This window comes from Physcomitrium patens, chromosome 15 (genome assembly GCF_059467195.1).
Source record: "Physcomitrium patens ecotype Gransden chromosome 15, ASM5946719v1, whole genome shotgun sequence".
Lineage (NCBI taxonomy): Eukaryota > Viridiplantae > Streptophyta > Bryopsida > Funariales > Funariaceae > Physcomitrium > Physcomitrium patens.
In genome coordinates, this window is record NC_143424.1 from 827,559 (window position 1) to 849,440 (window position 21,882).

A 21,882-nucleotide genomic window follows, 5' to 3' on the forward strand; every position below is an offset into this window, starting at 1 on the left:
ATGATGTAAGAGCTCCCATTCAAACATCAAATCTATCGGAAGAACCAACAAACGCAGGAAGAGGGGTAATAACCGTTGTTGCCTTTGACAACGGATATCTTTACCAATTGGAGACTCATTTTATGGATTGAACCATAGTCCTTGCTAAGCCAAATAAGCCAACTTTGATGAAAGAGAAGAGAAATGTAATCCCCTTTGGATATGTCAACAAGACAAAGGAAGAAAACAATGGCAAGGTCCATTGTTGTTTTCCAAAAGAGGTTTATATCTCCATAACCCATAACATCTAAGATCATTATTTGATATATCATTTTATTGAAATAATAAGTTTATTAAGTTTGTTTATATGAATTTAAACATTATTTCTTACAATATACAAGGATTTAATAATTTTTCAATAATAATTTAACTATAGGATATTTTTTATTCTTTCAACCATCTTTGGACATCATATTGTTAAAAGAGTGCATATTTATTGACATTAATGTAAAGAAATTAGATAACATAGTTTAAAAAAAAGTTGCATTTCATATCTTAGAAGTTGTTCTTAAGTATAACTATAACAAAGATGGAACAATTGAAGTAAAGGAGATGTATTTGTGAATTTTTTTAATACTCATGTAGTTTTTTTTGTTGGTTTTTTATTAGATAATACTATTGTTGACTATAGAAAATAAAACTACAAGCACTATATGGATTGCAAATACATATGTTTTTTTTCCATACCTAATGGAAATCTTGCTTAAGAGGTTAATTTCTTTGATGTGTCAAAAAAAAAGTAAAAACAAAAAATAATTATATTATTTTAATAAATTTAAAAATAAAATAAAATCTTTAATCACATAGACTTAATCTTAGATACTTAAGAAGAAGAGATGTTAAAATCTTAGTTGAAGACTTTTAGAAATACAACAATAATCTATTGTTTACTACCAAATTTTAATTACAAAATCTAAATTTCATTTAAATCCACATAATATCACTAAAAGTGAACTAAAACTATAAAAAGATATTCTAGTATTATTTGTCCTAAAAAAAGGCAAATAAATAAAGCATTGGATTTAGAATTAAATAGATTGCAATAATAGACTCTTGTTTAAAAGAAGTTTTTAGGTAGTTAAGAAATAAACATCTAATATCTAAAATTTATAGCTTTATAGTTGCTAATACATAAATTTAATATAAATCAATATTTATAATTTAAAACTAATTTAATTATTTTTTAATTTTATAAATAAAAAATAAGGACTTTTGGTCATTTCTTATCATTATTTCTTATTTTAAAACATAAAAGATATTATGTAAAATTTATTAGAAAAAATTCTATCAAGCAAAGAGTTATTTAAATCAATTAAAGCCTTAGAAAGAAGCAAAGTACTTAAACTTAATGATATGGAATTGAATTCTTTAATGTCTTTTAAAAAACTATCAAATAATATTACCTTTAAATGATTAAAGATTCTTTTGATAGAAAAAAATCCTTTAAAAAATAATATGAGAATTAATCATATGAATTTAATAAAATAAGAAAATAAATCAAAATAATAATTATTTTGATATACTTTTTAATTCTGTAAATAAAATATTCTCTAATGCTTTAAAAATAAAGATTGAATATATTGTATTTGAATGTATTTAGTAGGATTAAAGAATATTTCTCCCTCTACAATATCTTTTGGATAATGAAATCTTTGTACATGAAGATATACATTGTGTATATTATGATAAGACATGTTTCTATTTAAACATAATTTCATAAAACTATCAAATTGTATAAGTTGAGATTTTATGTTTAAGGTATGTATAGAACTACAATTTATTAAAATAACAATGCTTTTATATGTGGATCAAGGAACTAAGTTACTTAAATCTCAATTTTTATATATTATTATTATTATTATTATTATTATTATTATTATTATTATTATTATTATTTTTATTATTTAATAATATAATTAGATTAAAATGCTCTATGAATATTTTTATTATTTTTTATTATATAATTTTTTAAAAAATTATATCTTAAATTAACAATCTATCATCACATCTATAAATAATTATTACTAAAAAATATTTATATTAAGTAATTTTTAATTATTGCAATAACGACTTATTTTTTTAATGGCTCAAAATCTAATGTAGAATTTATTTAAAATATTTTTTAAAAATCGAATTTTTCTTAAAAATTAGATATTAATTGGCATATTTTAATTTAAATATGATATGATTGATAATTTAATTTGTATAGATTAAAAAATATAAATAGAATTAAAAAAATAAAAATGATTCAAATGTATTTTTTAGAATTTTATTTAGATTTAATCTTGATATTTTATAAATTAAGATATTTATATAAATGCCTAAAAATTTATAAAACCTCAAGGTTTAAAAATTAAAAATATCTCAAATATTAGTATTCTATATATTTAAATTTAATATCATAGATATCACTTCAATTAAAACTTTAAGAGAATAATTTTATTTTTATGTTACTAAAAAAGATAAAATAATAAAAGAAGAAATAAATATAAAATAAAATAAAAGTAAAATTATAGGGCAACATTCTATAGGACCTCTAATACGTGTCAAATTTTCAAGACATATGTATAATTTGGAAGACACATGTCTTAAATTGCAACATAAGTTTTCTATATGTACACTACATGGTTAGCTTATATCACAAGCTACCAACATATGTGACATGTGGTTGTCTTATTGGCAAAGTACTCAATCTATTAATCACCTATAAACATGTGTAAAGATGAAATTATCTTTATAAAGCTTTTAGAAAGATTTTTTGCAAGATATTATCAAATTAAATTACTTTTACCTATTTCTATCTATTTATATTGTATTAGTAATTATTAAAATAAATATATATGTTTGTAAAAATCACTCACATGTTATCTTAATTTATGTTCATATTTTCTTACTTTTAAATATTAAATGTAATTTTCTAATGTCATCTAAGAAGAAAATTGCTATATATAAAAACATGTTGAATCCAATATATACAATTGTTCTTAATATTTATTCCTAGATTAAATTCCATTTTTTTTTTTACATTCTATTTCTTTTAATAGATAGTATTATCTATTTTGATAATTTCTTTTATTTTTATTTTTTAAAAACTATGTCAAAGGTAAGATTTGGATTTTTTCTATTTACACAAATAGTTTCAAATGGTTGCCATATGTGAGTTCCACCACTAGATCTTAATTGATAGAATTATTGAAAAAATATAAGTTTTAGTTTTTTAATTATAAAAATAATATTATTAAAAATTCTTTTTAATGATTGTGATTATTGTTTTATTTATTTTATAAATTCCTTTCAGAATAAACCTATAGAGGGAGATTCAAACACAGGGTAAGACTAACCGCATGAGCTTATATGTTAGGGTCATACAATTAATCGTATTCTGAACCACTAAAAATACCAAAGAATACTACAATGCTTTCTTCCACTAACAATACTCGTTCATCAACAGATAACAACAAAGTACAATCCTACACTCTCAAAAAACCACTCAAAATACATAAATTCCATCCAATACCGGAAATAACAAACTTCTACTCCAACCAATTTGGCTTCACACAATTTCTGTAATCACAGACTTCTTTTGTCAAAATACACACAACTCTCAATAAACAACAATCATAATCTTCCATCCATGAATAATCTCCTATAGAATCTGATAATAAACTCTCAATATCTTCTCATAATAATTCAATCTCACAATACTTCAATTATATACTCAATATCTTATAAATCAATCTCTGATTTATTCTATAGATTCACTTTACAGTGATGAAAACCTAAAACAACAAAATAAATAAGAAACAAGAGATAGCACCAAGCTTATCCCGGCTTATGACTATCATAGTTTGGCCCTTTCAATATCTTCTTCAACTACTATATACTTACCCCTAAAATTCCAGATTCTAAGTGTCATTCTTTACTTAACCATTTTTCACAACTAATTCAATCATCTGATCTACTAAATTGACTACTAAAGAATGATTAATCTACTTTACCAATATCTTAAAAAATAAATTTTTATCCATTCTATATAACTCCACTCTTAACTGTGCAGCATCCCTGTAAATACAAAATTGATATATATCTAAAAAAAAAAAAACTACTTAACAAAATTCTACAAAATTACTATCCCTCTAGCCTACTCAATTCATCAACTTCCGCATTATCCGTTGTTGATTCCATTGATTCTAGTTCCAAATGCAAACTTTCAACCTCTTCCAATCCTTCTATTGGCTTTTTATTCAATTGGGCTGAATGGTCTTCATTGTACTCTCCCAATTCATGGACTTGAGCCTTCAATTTCAGGATCTAGGCATCTCTTAATTCCAAGTGATGTTGATCCTGACTCATCCATTCTGGAATTTCTAAAATTGATATTATTGATACTTGTGATTGATAAATATTGACTAAATCATCTGTCAATTTTGTCACCCTAGTATTCAAGGCCTCAATTTTAGCCCTCAACCGCTCCGTTTCATATGTGTATTGGTCATTCATTACCACTTTTTCTTGTACCAATAATTCTACCTTTTCTCGTTCTGCTTATAATTGGAACGTGACTTTCGGCCATTCCAGATCTCATATCCAGCAATTCTGAAGCAATTCTTCCCGTTGACGTCATACAATATATTCTTTTTCTTTTGTCCAAGCTTCCTATTTTTATAAAAACCTTTGCTTCAATATCAACTTTGATTCTACATTCTCTTGGATGATTTATTCTTTCTTTGCAATTCTTCGGTTCTGCTCCAATATCACCTTTTTCCTTGCTTCCAATCCTTATTTGACACTACCTTCTACATCCAATACTAATACCATGTAGTGTATTTGTAAAATATATTTTAATAAAATATTCTTAAGGTATACGTCTTTTGATAGTCGACCCTATGGAAATACCAACTAATTGATATGTAATAAAACCGAGACTTCATTCTCTTCTTCCACCGTCAAATAAATTGGAGCCAATTCTAGTGCAATTTTTGGACTTGCCTCTTGTGCCAATGTACAATTGGATTCTTCAATTTTGCATATTACATCCCCTAAATTGACAATCAGTGCCAATAAATTTTGTTCACCTTATTGAGATAATGACAAGGGTACATTTCTCTCTACTATTGGTATTGCTTGACTCAATATAAATGTAATCACAGCATACACATAGTTGAAACAGAGCAACATTATAAACTTCTTTATTTTGTGTTTGAGTCCCATTTTCGTATGAATACAGATTGCTACATAAGCTGTCCAATCGAATACCATCTTGTCAAGCATCCCTACCTATGCAAACAATGATCGTCTTGATATATATATGTGTTATATTGATACAAGCCTAAATGCCTCAATACAAAGCGCAACCATTTTATGAGCTCTGGTGTAATTGCCTCAACCATCTGCCAACCTTGGTTCTTCTCAAACAATGACATTCTACATTTGAAAAATCCTCCTGGGCTGAAATTGCTTGAATCAAGCGTCCCACCACAAGCTCTCTAATTAGAAGATACAACACCTTTTTTAAGATCTTTTCATCAATATTGATAATACGTCCATGTTCTACGCTCGATCCATCCTCTGGGTCATAGTTCGCTATGTATTCTTCCACTAATGCCACATTAATTGATGGCAAGCTATCTGACCTTCGCAAGAACTGAAACATTTGTATATTTTAAAAATCTTGTATTCTTCTTGGCGTCCAGTAGATCTCTAATTTCATAGGCTCTATATTGGTAACAATTACTATGGATGGTGGTCCCAAATTGTGTTTAGCTTTCATATTTTGGTCACTTTCCTCTTTCTTCGTAGCTTTCTTTGCACTCTCAATTGCTATGACGTACACTCTTCTAAGCTTTAATCATCAATGCTACTTTTCAGTACTCTCAAAACACAGAAAAACAACAACAGAATGTGACACCACAAAATCACCTTGAGTGGGTGCTCTACTCCTATTCTTTTACCTAGTGGTGATAACAATAATATGTTATCTACATTGTCCATTTCTCTCACCGTTCCATTTGACCTACTACTAATTACATCTCTAACTATCCTTTTAGTTGTCTCTATATACTAGTCTACTTATACCAATAATTATAGCCTCAAGAAAAATATTGAAACTCGTCCCGAGTTTTAAGTATAATACAGCCGTAGTCGGTTCCTATTAATATGTGTACTGATTTGATGGCCCATAAAATCTTCCAATTAGATTGATCCATTGGAAAATCCTTCAACCACTTGATACAGACCATGCCATCAAACTTAAAATTTTCTTGAAAAAATATTAAAACAACTATCATAAAGCAAGACCAAATCATTGGGCATATAACTCTTAGGTTGCAGTTTACTATTGTAGTAACTCTTCTATCATTTTTAGGTAGCCTCCATCGTTAAAAGAGCAGTAACCCAAATTCCATCCAATTTTTTAAATTTTGCCAATTGATATTGCACAAATTCTTTATCACTCAATCGTTCATCTATTACAATTTCTAAACTTTAGACTTCCAGTTTGATAGATGAAATCGCTTAATGCCCATAAACCAATTTGAACAAGGTAGAATTGTTGTCACTTTATACTTTGTACTATATGCCCATAAGGCTGCAAATAATTTGGTATTCTAATCCGTGCGTGCCCCCAAAATAGTCTTAGTTAATATCTTGTATAAAATAGTGTTGGTCTTTTTTATTTGTCCATTCGCTCTTGGATGATATGGATTTATTTTTCTATGCTTGATCTCATACATGTCCATCAAAGTTGTAATTGTAGAATTAATAAAATAGATTTTTCAATCACTAATCAATTTTTTTGGACATCCAAATTGAATGATAATATTCTCGTATAGAAAAGTGGCAACAATGTTTGCATTATCATATCATGTTGCAATAGCCTCTGTCCATTTTGTTTCATAGATATGAAAACTAAAATATACCACTTCTGTCCATGTCTCAACACTGGTGCAATTGGTCCAATAAAATCAATTCTCCATTTTTCAAATAGTGCTTGGGCTAAAATTGAGACTAATAGCATGGCAGAAGTGCCAATTAGTTGACCAATTCTTTGACATAGATGACATCAAAAAAAATATTGGTGTGTATTTGAAAACATTGTTGGCTACCAATATCTCGCCATTAAATCTTTTCGAGCAGTACTATCATCGGTAAAATACCCACCACAACTATCCAAGTGGCAACCATCCAATATTGACTGTACTTCACTTTGAAAGATATAGCATCATAAAATGCCATCTTTTCGTTGCTTATACAAAGTATCACCAATTATTGTATACAGTACACTTTTCAAAATTAAGCGTTTCTTAAGCTTCTTGTTAAATACAGGTGGAAATATTTGGTATGTCAAAAATTGAATTATTTCACTATACTTCGATGAAATTACATCCACACCAAATAAATCAACATCGAGAAGTACATCAGAGACATGTTCATTGCCTAGGATATTGGACAACTGAGATAAATGGTCAACATTCGCATGGTTCTTCCCATGTCTTACGATAATAATAAAATTAAATTCGTGTAGTAATAATACTCATTTGGCAATGTGTCCACTCAATTGAGGCTTATTAATCATATATTTTAGGGCATTATGATCCATATAAAACACAAATAGATAACCCAGCAAATAATGCCAAAATTTTTGAACCAAATATATCATGCCCAAAGCTTCTTGTTTAGTAGTAGTGTAATTTTGTTTGATAGCTACTAATTGTTGACTGACATAATATATTAGATGATCCAAGCTCTTTTTATCCTTCTGACTTAATACAGATCCAATAGCAACATTGGATGCATCAATATACATATGAAATGGCTTTGTCCAAGAATGAGCCACTAGTACTGGTGCTCATACCAATTTTTGTTTCAATTCTTCAAATGTCATTGTACACTCCTTGGTCCAAACTAGAGTGGTCCCATCTGACACAGGTTTCTTTAAAAGATTAATTAGAGATTAACAAATTACTGCAAACAAATGAATAAATGGTCGATAATAACTCATATAGCCAACAAAACCACAAACACTTAACATTGTCTCTGGTCTTGGCAGGTTCATTATGTGCTGAACTTTATCTGGATGAGTGGCAATATCGCTTCTGGAGACTATGTGTCTCAAGAATTTTTCAGATGGAATACCAAATTGACATTTGTCAGAGTTCAATGACATCTCATATGTAGCACATTCATCCAAACATTTATCTAGGCATTTTAGATGATCCTATTTTGTACTGAAAGTACAAAAATCATCTAAAAATATCTCCATAAATATTTGTAAGTAATCCTAAAATGCCTGAGACATCACCCATTGAAACATGGCTGGAGCATTATATAACCCAAATGGCATAACGCGATAAGCAAACGTTCCCCAATCCATAGTGAAAGTAGTCATTAGCTGAACTTTCTTTGTAATTTTATCTTGATTATAACCAAAAAATCCATCTAGAAAAGAATAACATTCATGCCCTACTACGCCATCTAATATACTATTCGTAAAAGGTAATGAAAAGTAATCTTTCTTAGTAGCTGCATTTAGTTTTCTGAAGTCTTGATAAATTTTGATTTTTCTATTTTTCTTTGACACCATCATGATTGGAAAAATCCACTCACTGTTCGATATTGAATAAATAAAACCAACTTCAATAAGCTTATCTAATTCTTTCTTCACCATTAGGAAATATTTTAGATTAAGTCGATGTTGCCTCTAACTGACACGTTTAGCATCTTCTTCCAAAATGATCTGATACTCACAGAATTTTGTAGGAATACCTTTTAAATCAACATAAGTCAAAGCAAAAGTGGATTTATGGTGAATGAAAAATTCTTTCCAACATGCCAATTCCTAATCATAAATACCTTTGTAAATTTTAATTGTCCAAAGTATTTTATTTGTTGCTAAGTTAATAATTTGACATAAAGGTTCAGTTGTCTTTTTTTGTTTCAACTCCCTCATCGATTGTAATCCATTCGTCAAGTCTGACATATTGAAGGTACTCAATTCTCATTCTAGTACATTAACCTAATGTACATCATATTTGTTCATCCAATCTATAATAACATAATCAAAATTTTCTATATCCATCAGATATATCAAATATTCTCCCGGTCCTCCATATTGATATACCACCCCATGCTGCCGAGCTGTCTCGAAGGATGCTTCCTCTTTTTGTACAATGGTGTCTTTATCAGAATTGAATTCATTGTCAGATATCAATTCAGATGTTGGCATTTGAGATTTCTCATGATAGTGTACTAGGTTTATTTGTAACAGCATCTTGTCTCCACTTTTTTCAATCGTCAAAGTACCATGACTCTAATCATTCTTGGCTTTTGCTTCTTAAATCCAAGGTCATTCTAATAAAATCAGATATGATAAAATTGAACATTATAATTAAAAAATGATATATTCTATTTTGTATTCAATATCGGTAATTATGATTTGAATATTTTACAAGATACCCATTGATTTAACTCAGCTATGATCTAACATCCATAATATCAATATTGTGGGTACTAAATGTGCTAAGTCTAAAGCATCTATTGTATCCATGTTTATTAAATTGACGCTGGAGCGACCATCTACCTGAACTCTTAAAATCATAATGCCACCTATGGATATGTCGATGATTGGTGCACTTAGGTCAAGGTTCAAATTGACCTCACGAATTTCTTTGTTGTGTTGCCTATGCCATATTAACAATGAATTCAATATAAAAAGACACTCAGGTGCTATTGCTAGAAGTTGCTTCATTGAAATAAAAGGCTAAATATCATCCAGATCTTTCAGAATATCATAAGGCTCCATATTTAAAGTAATTCCCAATACCTTTTTTCTTTTCATTTGTTTCAACTTTATCCCTTGAGGTAATATAGTTTTCTTTCCTAGACTTGGAATTGAAACAGGTGGAGGAGCTTTCTTGGAATGTTTGTTCATGAGAAAATCTTTTAATGAGTAAGATGTTTCTCAGAACTACATAGAAGATGGAATTGGTTTGGATTGAGCTGAGACCTTGGTGGTTGGAACCATATTGATTTGCATAGATGGACCAAGTCTTATCATCGATAAGATGTCTATTACATGAACTGAATTAGACGTTTTCATAATTGGGTTGAAATAGTCTTTTGCAACTAGTTCACCGAAGTCTTGAATTGATCATTTTTCATTTTGCTGGCTCTTAGTAAGTACTACTTGGATATATTTCACCCGATTTATTGAAAAATCTTGAAGACCTTGAGTATTATCTTCAATCTTACTTTGTAGTTGAATCTCTTGATTACGATTGTTGAAATTGAATGGAGCATTACATTGCTAATATGTATGCCCTGATTATTTATAATTTCCACAAATTGGAGCATAGTCATCACTGTCTCTTAGATTAAGACATTGACTAGTATAATGATCAATCTGCTTGCAATGATAACAAGAAAGTGGTCTTCTTCTACCTCCATCAAGTACATTGGGTGTTTCTACTAATATATATTAGTTGAGTCTATTCTAAGTTGAATTGATAAATGATCTCGATTGTCCTGTTGGTACAGAGGAAATTGGAATTGATTGCAGTGATGGAAAATATTGCTAATATCTCGACTGTTCCTTCACATAGTTATGGGAGTTCGATACAGAACCCAGATTATAATTTGGACCTTGAAGGTTATTAAAGGCTCGATTTTACCTATTTGAATAATTCCCATTTTAGCCAAACGTACTTCCCATTTGAACTTCATTGACATCTCACTGAGTGGGTGGGATCATGGTCTGATTACTAAACTGTTGTTGCTTTTTCCAATTCCAATAATTAGCTGCCAAATGCTTTCCTCCACAAAATATACATTATATCATCATTTGTGGAGGAATGGGGCATTCTATCACCAAATGACCTTATTCCTTATAATTATTGCACTATACATTGGACCTAATATTGGTAGATTTTTACCTCTTCTCTTTATCTTTTGCCATATTGATTGCCATTTCTTCCATTTTTTTAGTCAAATTTGACAACAAGGTTTCATTAGAATCGTTTGGAGTTGATACTATTGGCAACTTTGTCATAGTCAATGGTTGTTGTTTATAAGAGAAGTATGGAGATTGCGATGTTGCCATATTTGGTGGTGTAGCTTGCAACATGGTGACATTAACTGTTCCCTATGTATTGATACTTGAATTGGCTCATATAACAAACATTCTCAAATAATTAACAACTGCTTCATTCCATGCCATGATTTGATAACTTCCTTGAACTAGAATCATAGTGGCTCTCGTAATTAAAAATTGGTCATAATGGCATTCCTTCCAAATCTTGGCTTGATTAAAAGATGCAGTTATCATATTTGGTTGAACTTCTTTTAAAAACATTTTTAGTTCGAGTGATTACAATCTATTGAGTAATATGGATAATACAAAAGCCTCCGATATTTGATGATTTGGCTACTTGTAGAGTATATCTACCACACGGCCACACGATTCCACTGCCTCTCCTAGATTCATTTTGCTATTCATTAATCTTTCTCGTCGTCATTGAAGAAGATAATATGTCACTTAATCTCTTATTAAAATAACCACTGCCTTTTCCAAATATCTTTCTTAAACTTTCTAACCTCCTTAATTTACTATTATTATTCCTAAATAAGTTTATTGATTGAATTAGAGGTAAAAATAATGGATTTTGAAATATTCTGAATTGGCCCTTATCGACAAATAATTTATGCCATTCTATGGCATCAGTTTTGACAAAATCGACAATTTTTGCTATTCAAAAGGTACCTAATGGAGTACTCAATTCTTTTGCATTTCTTCCACTTGCAGTTAACAAGCTTAAGAGACATGCTGGACTATTGACAAAATTTCCTATGAGAGCTCTTAGCAATTTTTTTAACGGTTTATATGTTTGAAATATTAGAGGTAGATCAGCTTCTGAGTATGCTCGGATATGTTGACAGGCATGCAATCATGGCTTAATCCAACTTTGTCAATGCTTCTTTTTTAACTTACATTCTTGCTCATTTTATAACAATTTTCTTGCTTGCGCTCTCTCTTGTCTTTCTTTCAATTGACATGTTTTCTTTACTACAATGTTTTCATTCTTAATAATCATAATCTTTCCTTATATACTGCTAAATTTGCTTCCTATTTCTCATCTAACTACACATTTCTCTTCACTTTCGAACCAATTTCGATTTTATAACCTCTTTGTATAACATCCAAAATATATTCATTCGGCAGTTAATTTCCAACACTCAATACTATTATTGATCCTCGATAGTGGCACCATAATGTGATTATAGTTTTACTTATTCTACAATTTTTTTTTAGAATAAACGTGTAGAAGGAGATTTGAATGTAGGATAAGACTAATCGCATGAGCTTACACGTTAGGATCACACAATTAATTATATTTTGAACCACTAAAAACACCAAAGAATACTATAATGCTTTCTCCTACTAATAATACTCCTTCATCAACTGATAATAACAAAGTACAATCCTGCACTCTTAAAAAACTACTCAAAACACATAAATTCCATTCAACACTGGAAATAATAGACTTCCACTCCAACCAATCTGGCTTCATACAATTTCTGTAATCACAAGCTTCCTCTGTCAAAACACACACAACTCTCAATAAACAACAATCATAAGCTTCCATCCATGAACAATCTCCTACAGAATCTGATAACAAACTCTCAATATTTTCTCATAATAATTTAGTCACACAATACTTCAATTATATACTCAATATCTCATAAATCAATCTCTAATTTATTCTACAAATTCACTTCACATTGATGAAAACCTAAAACAACAAAATAAACAAGAAACAAGAGATAACACCAAACCTATCCTGGCTTATGACTATCACAGTCTGGCCCCTTCAATATCTTCTTCAACTGCTATATACTTATTCCTAAAATTCCAGATTCTAACTATCATTCCTTACTTAACCATTTTTCACAACTAATTCAATCATCTGACCTACTCAATTGACTACCCTAGGAATGATTAATCTACTTTATTAATATCTTACAAAAACGAATTTCTATCCATTCTATACTAATTTAAGTATTTATTAGAATTTAATGATGTTTGTAGAATACATGACTCTTTTTAGAAAAAAATTATAAAAATAGAATCTTAGCAAATTTTTAAGATAATTACCTTATTTATTTTAGTATTTTTATTTATTGTTGAATATTAAAGATTTTTTATTAAGACCAATGTTGATATTGGCCTTCTACCTACATGTATTAATTATTAATAAATTTATAAATAATAATTAATAGTTATAAAAATTATAAAAAAATTCATATCTTTTTAATTATTTAAATTAAAAATAATATTTTTAATTGATTTAAATTTTTTTTATCACTATAAAAAATTAATAAGATAGGAAAATATGATTCTAATTTGATATCAAAATTTTAAGGAAAATTAGAAATTTTTAGAATTTATTCGAAATTTATTTAGAATTTTTTAGAAATTTATAGAAAAAAAATTCAAGACTTTGATAAAATTGAGTTTTTACTACTTTGGAATTTTTTCCAAAAGAAATAGTACAAGATTTGAAGACCATAGGAGTTTTCAAAAATATTGAATATTTTTGAATACCATAATAAAGTCAAAAATCCAAAAATATTAATTTTACTAATAAAAAAAATAAGATAACCAATAATTAGTCTAGTTCTCATGGAAAGAGAGGTACATAAGTCCCATATGGATTGTAGTACCTTAAATGCAGTTAAGAAGACAAGACTAAGGTCTTGGGGCTTGTCATAGCAATCCAAATATACTACATGTGAGCCTTGGTGAGGCTCAAATCTTTCATCTATAAGCAAATTATATTTTAAGTAAAATATTTTTACTTAATTTTTTATTTATTTACTTGCTATCTTTGAACCTCCATAATTTATTCATGATAATTCGAATTTATATGTTTCTTAGATCATTAAAAAGCTTAAAAAATTAACTTTGATTTTTTTTTTATTTTGTAATTTTTCATAATTTTTTAAAATTATATAAAAACATAATAAATAGATTGTGATCAAATTTTGGATTATGTAATTACTTGATTTTATTTATTTCACTTATTTTGTGTTTGTGTTTGTATTTGTGTTTGTGTTTGTGTTTGTGTTTGTGTTTGTATTTTTTTTTTTTTTTTTTTTTTTTTTTTGTTCTTGTTATTTTTTTTATACCACCAATTACAAGCAACTCTTGATTGAAGCCATCTTATAATTTAAATTGAAAGGTGGAATTTATTTTCACAACACATATATAAAAAATTTATCTTATAAATTAAGATACATGTCTCATAAATTAGATACATATTGGAGGTCTTATAAAATATCACCATATAGCTCCTAGATAGATTGTATATATAGAGATAAGAATGAATTCTTCTTCAGTCTTATCAATTCATTTTTTGATTTTAGTTTAATTTCAAGGATCATTAATTCTCTTGTCTTTTGACAATATCTATTTAAATTTTATTTTGAATATATATATTTTTTAATTATTATTTTTTCAACTTTCCTTAAAAAAGTCTCACTTATTTATTTGCTTTTATTAAATTTTTATCTTTAATAGATTAATAAGAATATATTTATAATATCAAAGTTTTATCTTTTTTTTGATTAAGAGTGGATTATCCTTTTTTCTTGATAATATACAAATTTATTAGAAGTTGTAAATCACCTTCTTTTAAATCGATTTTTTTTAGCATTTTTTAAAATTTTTAAGTCCTTTCTTCTATTTGGCTTGAATAATATTAGGTATTTTTTTTTTGTAAGTATTATCATGGCAAAGCTTCTTGAAATGAAGAGTGCAATGGCAAAAATATAAGAGAAATTGAGGGATTTAATTCTTGCCATGGATCAACTCAATTTACTACTACAAAAAGTATTAAGATTGATAGAAAGTGAAGATATAGAGATGATTGGACCTGCTTCAACATCTACAACAAATCATTTTCTTTTTCTTATCATAGAACTTAATTTTAGTGTTAGAGAATCAAGAGGTTTTTTGCTTTAGAAGTTTGATGGCATAAGTTCAAAATTTTGAGGGTTTATCAATAAAATACAACTTGTGATTAAACTTCAATTCGAAAACTATTCAATTTTAGGATTGCAAGTTAGATTCATTAGTACATTTCTTTCAAGTTGAACATTATTATAATTTTCATCTTTTTTTAAATAATATAATCTAATTTTAGAAAATATAAAGGCTTTTTTATTTGAATTCTAATCTATGTATATATAATATGATACAATTCATATTATAATAAAGAAGATTTATATTTTGTAACAAAATAATCAATTAATAATATTATATGATTTATAATTTTAATAACTTATAATTATTATTAAGTAAAATGATGTTGTATTCATTGGCCAATTTTTTTATAGATTATAATATGAGGTAAAGAAATTGATGCTCAATTTACCTGATTCTCATATACTGAGTCAAGTAATTGATTTTACTATAAAGTGAGACAATTGATCTTTTAAATTTTGATATGAAGGTTGTACAAATGGACCTCAATATTTTTATAATTTAATGGTAATACCAACATCTTTTCAATACATATATTTAAAAATATAAGATATAAAAATTAATGTGGCATATTTTAAACCTCTTACACAATAAAAAATAACTTATTGTTGAAAGAAAGATTTTGCTTATTGTTGTTTTCATTGCATTCAAGCTTCAGTAGACCAAAGCAATTGAACTAATAGAGGTGGGTTTGAACACAGGGAAAGATTGGTTATATAAATTGGATGTGTTAGTATCACAATTGACTATATTCTGGCTATCTAAAATCAAGTATCAAACTACAAAATATCAAGGCTTACTACTTCCATCTTAATTCAACCCATAATCCATTCTATGATTATCAATTCAACAATATTTCTCTCAATCATAATTCTTCATAAGTAAATAATAAAGAAAACAAAGAGGTAGCACCAAGCTTACCCCGACTTATGACTCTCACAGTGTCGCTCTCGACTTACGACTCTCACAGTTTGGCTCTCGACTTACAACTCTCACAGTCTAGCTCTCGACTTACGACTCTCAGTCTGGCTCTCGGCTTACAACTCTCATAGTCTCGCCTTGATAGCTCTTTCTTCAACCTATTTATTCTACCAAAAAGATGATCCGTCAGCGAGCGGATTCCAAAAGTTATGACCCTTTGAATTCTTAACTATTTATTCCACTAACAACCTATTGTTATCAACTAAACTGCCTAACCATCAGTCTAATTCTCAAGGTTGTCAATAACCAACCAGTAATTTATCACAAAGTTTATTTACCTATTTTACATAGCTCCACTCCTAATTGTGCAACATCCTCGCAAACATTATTTAGCCTCAACTTATAAAGACATAGCAGTGTTAGCTTCTTCAGTCAATGGCATTGGCTTACCACCCTTTGAATTGGTGACCTTTTCCTCTGCTACATCTTTGTCGTCTGCATCGATATTCAAGGATTTTTCATCCAAACATGCCATCAGATCTTCATTCAACAAACCCAATTTCCATACCTGAGACTCACGTCGGACAATTTGGTTGTCACGCTCCTCCAACATCTTTTGTCATTCTTTTGTCAGTTTCAAAGATATCTCCGAAGGTGTTGTCGCTGAAACTGGCATATTGGTCTGCACTAAATTATTGGCCTCCTTAGTTAATACGGCTAGTTTAGTCTGCAACATTGCAACCTCTACCTGCAACCGTTCTTGCCATTTCTTCCAATCGATCTCCATTCTTACTATCTCAGACACTATGTTCGCCATCTTCTCCTTAATCGCAAAAGAAAATACGATGCTTGTCAAGAGCCCCCCTCCTACTTCTTATTATGGTCCAATCAATTGTGTCGACTCCTCCTTTTGTAATAGAAAACCTGTCCTGGATTTATGTATAGTAAAATTCAAGCCCATTGCCATTGATTCATGTCGTAAATTTAGTACCCATAAAATCTTCCAATTATACTGAACCATTTCAAAATCTTTCAATAACTCGATATAGCCCATGCCATCAAACTTGAAATTTTTCTGAATATTTTTTCAATCGACTATCATAAAGAAGTATCAAATCATTTGGCATAAAAGCCTTTGGTCTAAGCTTACTATCATAATAAGTCTTCTTTTGTTTTTGTGTCGTTTCCATTATCATTAATGCATTGGCTCTAATTTCATCCAATTTTTTCAATTCTTCTAAACGGTACCGTAATGAATCCTGATCTCCCAATCTAATATCTATAGCATTTCGTAAACTTTGGACTTCCAATTCAATAGGTAATATTGCTTCCTAGCCATAAACCAATTAGAAAGGAGTAGTATTGGTAGTAACTTTATACGCAGTACGGTATACCCATAAAGCTGCAAACAACTTAGTGTTCCAATCTGTTTCCGCTCTTGAAACTGTTTTTGTTAAGATTTTACATAAAATTCCATTAGTCTTTTCCATTTGTCCATTGGCTCTAGGGTGATACGGTGTAGTCTTCTGATGTTTTATCTCGTATTTAGCTGTGAGTGCTTTGATTTTACTATTTATAAAATGAGTTCTTCGATCACTAACCAATTCTTGTGGACAACCGAACCATGTAATAATATTTTTATACAAAAAGGTTACTACTGTACTTGCACTATTGGTTTTTGTAGCTATGGCTTCAGCCTATTTTGTTACGTAATCTGTTGCTATCAATATATATCATTTTTGTCCATTTCTCGAAACTGGTGCAATTGGTCTCACAAAATCAATTTCCTATTTTTCAAAAGGTGCATGAGCTAGAATTGGTACCAATGGCATTGCTGAAGTTCCAGTAGGTCGACCCATTCTCTGACATGGGTCACAATGACGCATGAATTGGTGGGCATCTGCAAACATTGTTGGTGACCAATAACCAGCCTGTAAAGCTTTACGAGTCATGTTGTCCCCCGCAAAATGTCCACTACAATTGTCCAAGTGGCAACCTTTCAATATAATACGCACTTCAGTCTGATAAATACAGCATCGCAAAACTCCATCCTTGCCTTGTTTATATAAAGCTTCACCAATCATCGTATAATGTACACATTTTAATATTAAGCGGCGTTTAAGCTTTTTATTGAAATTAGGTGGGAAGGTTTGAAATATCAAGTATTGAATTATTTTACTATATTCCAGAGTAATTACATCTATCGCAAACAGTTCCACATCAGGTAGTGCATCATTAATGGATTCATTACCTAATATATTGGATAACCAAGATAAATGGTCAGCATTAGAATGTGATTTCTCCGGTCTTACCTGAATAGTAAAGTCAAATTCCTATAAGAGTAGAACTCATCGTGCAATACAACCACTCAATTAAAGCTTATTAATCATATATTTTAAAGCATCATGGTCGATATGGAAAATAAATTTATAAGTAAGAAGATAATGTCGAAACTTTCATATGGAATAAATCATTCCCAATGCTTCTCTTTCGTTTGTTGTATAATTTCTTTCAACTACTACCAATTGATGACTTGCATAATAAATAGGGTGATCAAAACCTTGATCATCTTTTTGACTTAGCACAGAACCAATCGCGACAATAGATGCATCTATATAAACTTAGAATGGTTTTTTCCAACAAGGTGCCACCAATATTGGTGCTGAAACCAATTTCTTTTTCAATGTTTTGAATGCAATTGTACATTCTTTTTTCCAAAATAGACTGGTCCCATCGATTAGTAGTTTCTTCAAGAGAGTTGTCAAGGGAAGGTATATAACTATGAATAGATAGATAAATCACCGATAATAATTGATATGGCCGACAAATGCTCGAACACACGTAATAGTGTCTGGTTGCTTTAATTCTACTATAATCTTTATTTTATCTGGATCTATAGCAATGCCTGCCATCAAAACTATATGACCCAACAGTTTATCTGAAGGCACACCAAATTGGTATTTTTCTAAATTTAAAGAAATTCCATATTTGGTACATTGATTCAAATATTGACTTAGATATTCTAAATACCTAGCTCTCGTACTAAATGTACAAAAATCATCTAGAAATATTTCCATTGAAATTTGTAGATAATCTTGGAACGCTTGCATCATTATCCTTTGAAATGTAGCTAGTGCATTACAAAGCCCAAACGGCATACCCTGATAGGTAAAGGTCCCCCAATCCATAGTAAAAGTAGTTTTTAACTGGTCTTCTTTTGCAATCTTAACTTGATTATAACCGGAGAATCCATCAAGAAATGAATAACATTCATGTTCAGTACCGACATCCAATATACTATCCGTAAATGGTAAAAGAAAATAATCCTTCTTGATAGCCGCATTTAATTTTTGAAAATCTTGACAGATGCGAACTTTTCCATTCTTTTTTGGCACTATAATAATTAGTGAAATCCATTCACTGAAAGGAACCGGATAGATAAATCCAACCTCCAAGAATTTATCTAGTTCTTTTTTTTACCATAAGTGAGTATTTTGGATTAAATCGATATTGCCTTTGGCGTACTGATGTAGCATTCTCCTCCAATATAATTTGATGCTCACAAATTTTAGCTGGAATTCCTTTCAAATCGACATATGACCATGCGAAAGCAGTTTAATGCATTAAAAAGTAATCCACCCAAATTTCTTTCTCCTTGCCTTTTATACCGTCGTAAATCTGAATGATTTGGAAAGCCTCCCTTGTACCTAAATTAATTAGTTGATATTAAGGAATTTCAAGAGTCCTTAGATTGATGTTTTGTTCAATTCCAGAATCTTTCATAAAATCTCATACATTAGAACTTTCTAACTCCAGTTCTATAGTACTAATGTGATTAACATCCTATCTATTCATCCAATATGCAATCATATGATCAGAATCGTCAATAACATCTGGAAGAACTAAGTACTCTCCCGATCCCCTGCATTGGTAGTTCATTCTAGTGTGCTTGACAACTTGCCTTGCATCAACATAAATTGAATCAGGTGCACCAATTTCTTCTTCTGTAGATTCATCTTCATAATTCGATGTGAATTCTAAATTGGCAACTTGAGTTTCTCCGTTATATTGAACAGGGTACATTTGAAGCACAATTTTATCATTACCTTTTCCAATTGTCAATGTACCACAGCCCCAGTCATTTCGAGCTTTAGCTTGATACAACCATGGTCGCCGCAATAAAATTGAGTATGACAATATAGAGCTTTGCAATTGGAAAATAATATAATTAATTTTATAGGTAATCTCCTCAATTACTATATCAATACTTCATAAAATATTCATAGGTTTAACTCGATTGGAGTCAGCCATTTTCAAAACCACCGTACTAGGCAATAAGTGATCCAAATCCAACTCCTCTATTGTAGCAACATTCATAAGATTTACACTAGATCTTTCGTCTACTTGTACTCCTGATAATAACACTCCATCAATTGAGAAATCAATCGTAGATGCACTTAGATTGGGATTCAAACTTACTTCTTGAATTTCTTTATTTCGAGATCTCCGATGAATTAATGAAGAATTCAAGATAATTCGGCACTCAAGTGCTATCGCCAATAGTTTCTTCATAGAGATCGTGGGCTGTATGGTGCCCAAATCTTTTATAATATCATATGGTTGTGTATTAGTGGTAATTCCCAATGTCCGTTTTTTCTTCCCAATCCTAGATACCAATGCAGGTAAATTGATTTTTTCTATATTGAAAATTGGTAAAGCTATTGGAACTGAATTTGACGGAGCCTGAATAATCGGTTCTTTCAACGAGTAAGATTGTTCTTCCAATTTGGTTGATATTGGTTCCTTTGAGGATCTTTCAACGGAAAGGACATTTCCCAAAATTGTATAGAGAACGGAACAACTTAAAACGGAACCAAAGCCTCCGTAATTAGTATCTCATTGGGGTGCACAATCAATTCAGGTCTTATACTGGGTAAGGGGCCCATGTCATGTCATGGATTGGATGGCCCCATAATTGGGTCTAATTGGTCCTTCGCTTCAAGATCACTCAAATATTGAATTGGTCCTTTTTCCTTTTGCTGACTTCTTATATGAATAGCTTGGATTACTTCTACTCGATGAACTCGTGAATCTTCAGGACCTTGATTTATCTCCTCCATTTTTCCTTGGCTTTGGATCTGCTGATCTCGATTATTGAAATTGAACGGAACATTACATTACTGATAAGTATGTCCCGATTGCTTGCAATTCGCACATACGGGTGCATAATTGTCATTCGCTCTAGAATCGAGACATTCACTAGTATAATGATCAATCTGTCTGCAACGAAAACAACAAAGTGGTATTCTTGCACCTCCATCTAGCATATTGGGTGTCTCCACTAGTATATACCTACTAGGTTTTTTCCATATAGGGTTAGAAAAAGATCCTGATTGTCCCGTTAGTACGGAGGATACTTGGTTCGATGATGTCAGTGGAGCATATTGGTGATACCTTTGCTGCTCCTTCCCGTAGTTCTGGGGGTTTGATGCAGACCCCTGACTAAAATTGGAACTTTGAAAATTATTGAATGTTTGATTTTATTGATTAAATCAATTTCCATTCTATCCATACGTATTTCTTGTTTGAACTTGATTGACTTTCTACTGAGTCGATGGGATCATGGTCTGATTACTGAATTATTGTTGCCTTTGTAAATGCCAGTAATTTTGGGTAGGGTGCTTTCCTTCACAAAATGTACATTGAATACCCGTTTATTTGGATGATGGATATTTCGTATCAAAATGACTTGTCCTTTACAATTGTTACACCATACATTAGGTCTCGTATTAGAAGGCTTATGTTGTTTCTCCTTATCTTTAGCCAAATTCACGATCAATTCTTCCATTTTTTTTTGTTAGATTTAATAACAAGGCTTCATTTGG

At 30.0% G+C, this 21,882-nt stretch overlaps 1 protein-coding gene across 1 annotated transcript in view; it reads left to right on the forward strand.

Moving 5' to 3' along the window:
- Positions 1-21,882, forward strand: part of LOC112292610 (leucine-rich repeat receptor-like serine/threonine-protein kinase At2g14510) — a 50,421-nt gene that overhangs the window by 538 nt on the left and 28,001 nt on the right. The window lies entirely within an intron of this gene.